The sequence below is a fragment of the Ceratina calcarata genome, unplaced genomic scaffold, assembly GCF_001652005.2.
Source record: "Ceratina calcarata isolate Rehan_Ccalc_2016 unplaced genomic scaffold, ASM165200v1 scaffold15.2, whole genome shotgun sequence".
Lineage (NCBI taxonomy): Eukaryota > Metazoa > Arthropoda > Insecta > Hymenoptera > Apidae > Ceratina > Ceratina calcarata.
The window spans coordinates 36169-39410 of NW_017136199.1; positions in this window are offsets into that span (position 1 = coordinate 36169).

Genomic DNA, 3242 nt, shown 5'->3' on the forward strand with positions numbered 1-3242 from the left:
TCTGTTCACATTACAATTTCTACTCATTGATTTAAAATTGCATATAAAATAATAGAAAATAAACGCAGTGAGTAAAGATTGTCTCTACCATTCACATTACTATAATAAATATCCCAACTTCTGTAGACATTTTATTTTCTATTTATTGATTTAAAATTACATACATATAAACTTATAAAAAACAGACGCAGTGAGTAAAAATTGTTTCTACCATTCATATTATAGTAAATATCCTAATTTTTGTTCACGTCATAATTTCTACTTACTGACTCAAAATTACATATAAAATTATAAATAAAAGACAGTGAGTAGAAATTGTCACTATAATCCATATTATAATAAATATCCTAATTTCTGTTCACATCACAATTTCTACTTACTGACTCAAAATTACCTATCTCTTACCACTATCATCCATATTATAGTAAGAAGAGGAATAAAAAGAGGCAGTAAATAGATATTGTCACGTGACTGGTACATTTACTAAAATAAACTGATTTAATCCTGGATTTACTTTTCACATAATTTCACTGAAACAATATCGAATCATTTCTAAGTCTTGCGAATTATTTCGACTGTCCCCCAATTACATGAAAGTGCGTAAGCATTGACACAGGAACGATCTGAAACTGTGCAAACCGTACAGGGTGCTCCACTCGTAAACAAGGCTAATTTAGCTGGTAGGGTGAGGAGGAACGCCCAGATTCTCAATTAACTTATATAAAAGGGTAGGCGTGTGTTGCAGCGACCAATGGGAGAGGATTCGAGGATCCGAGGGGTAAAAGTAGGGGAGAGCGAGCGCATCGGTAGTGTGGGTAGAGGCTGAGCGCAGTGTCCCTGGAGACGCGACGTTGGTTGCTCGATTTTCCTCAGCCCTTCCGGGTTTTTCCGCCTCGAGTTTCCGGGGCACCGCGCGATTTCCCGCTGAACCTCGGAATCCTCCAGGGAAATTCGACTGTGTCGCCAGCTCTCCCGCCGAGTGAACATCCTTGCCTGAAATTCAAACGATTCGAAGACTTTAACGCCCAGGTGAAACGTTCAGTGATCAATTCTTTAGAGCCAACAAATATTTAAGAGGAAATCGTTTGTGTGAAACAGGGGACTGTTTTGTATTTTCCACTGCGTGGGAGGAACGTGGGAATCGCTAACTCCGTGGCAACATGAATTGACAGAAATCTGAGCCGTGGAACGGGGAGGGCAATTAAGTCTCTTCAAGTTCTGTCACGACACCGCGATTGCCTGATGGAAAACATGGTGACAACGCTTTGAAGTGTCTACCGTCGAATTCGTCGGGACACGATGTGTGTCGTAACGAGAATTATATTAAGTGAAATGAATACCTGTGGTTGAATAAGGGCATTTTCCAGACTTCTAGGACAGTGGGATTTGTGACAGAGTGCATTGAAACGGTGTGGTACTTTGAAACGGACTGTAGACATTTTCAAAAAGTGATTTAGAATTACAGTTCAGTTGCAGCCAGGAGTAGGTTTCAATATGACGAAAGGTTTGTATATTTAATCATTTGGATATGTAGGGAAATATGTTGGAAAAGTATGAATGAGGTAAATGGTTGTTCACGTCGCAGTTTTTACTCACTAGCTTATTTTTCTGTTATTTATGAGATAATATGTAAAATTCTAGTCACTGACTTATGTTTCTGTAATTGTAAGATAATGTAGGAATTTCTGTTCACTGGCTTGTTTTTCTATAATTCTAAGATAATATGTAAAATTCAACTGACTGGCTTATCTTTCTGTAATTATAGTATAATGTAGTAAGTGTCTGAATTTCTGTTCACCTCAATTTCTACTCACTAACTCCATTTTCTATAATTTCGTTTCTAATCTTGAGTTAGTGAATAGAAATTTTTATGTAAGAAGTTATTTTTCTACAATTCTATTCACTATGGCTTATCTTTTTATAATTTCAAAATGACATGTATCATTTTTCTATAATTTTAAGGCAACAAATTTGTATCACTAACTCACTTTTCTGTAATTATAATATAATATGTATAGTAAGTGTTTGAATTTCTGTTCACCTCACAATTTCTACTCACTAGCTCTATTTTCTATAATTTGCTTTCTAATCTTGAGTTTGTGAATAGAAATTTTAATGTAAAAAGTTATTTTTCTACAATTCTGAGATAATATACAGATTTCTATTCACTATGGTTTATTCTTTTATAGTTTCAAAATGACATGTATCAGTTTTCTATAATTTTAAGGTAATCAATTTGTATCACTGATTTATTTTTCTATAATTCTGAGATAACACAAATTCTTTTCAATGGCTTATGTTTCTATAATTGTAAGATAATATACAAATTTGTATTTATTGCTTTGTTTTTTATAATATGAAGATAATAGTAGTAAATATTGCAATTACTCACACTCTCTATACACACATTTTCTATAGTCTATAGTCTACATTTCTATAGTCACAATTTCTGTACAATTTCTTTTTTTCCCACAATTTTATATGCAATCTTATAAGCCAATGAGTAGAAATTGTGACATCAACAGAAATTGGGATATTTACTGTATGTACATAAAATTCTAATCACTGATTTATTATTCTACGTATAATTCTAAGATACTATAGTAAATGTACTGTCTTTTTGTCCTATAATTTTATATGCAATCTTATAAGCCAGTGAGTAGAAATTGGGACATTTACTATACATAATATTATGCGTTATTTTTTTATAATGCTAAAATAACATAAAATCGCAGAAAAATGCGCCAGTGAGTAATAATTATGTCGTGAACAGCAATTGGGACATTTACCTCATTTCTTTTACTATGATTATCTAATACCAAGCATCGTGTCCCATTTAATAGCGCAGTGTGATTAGCATGCGATTAAAAATAAAACGCAAAACGTTTCTTGCGGCTACTGTAAACGCGAATACTATGCGAAGCTATTGTAAACTGCATACATATTGCACCGGTTGAAAGATAAAAGAAATTTTTTAAACTCATGCCATAATTGCTGGCTAACCAGTGCCACGTGGAGGTGGACAAATAACACGGTGCCCGTCGACGATAAAATTAATTAGAAAATAGTACAACGATTACTGGACATAATTGTCCGACGTTAGATTGCGTGCGAAAAAATATTGCACTCTGTCAGGAGACAATTTTTCAAATAATACACTTCATTCCGCATTTTCTACATATAAAAAATGTTTCCACATACTAACAACGGTTTTATTAAATGTTGCCCTATTTTTGTATTAG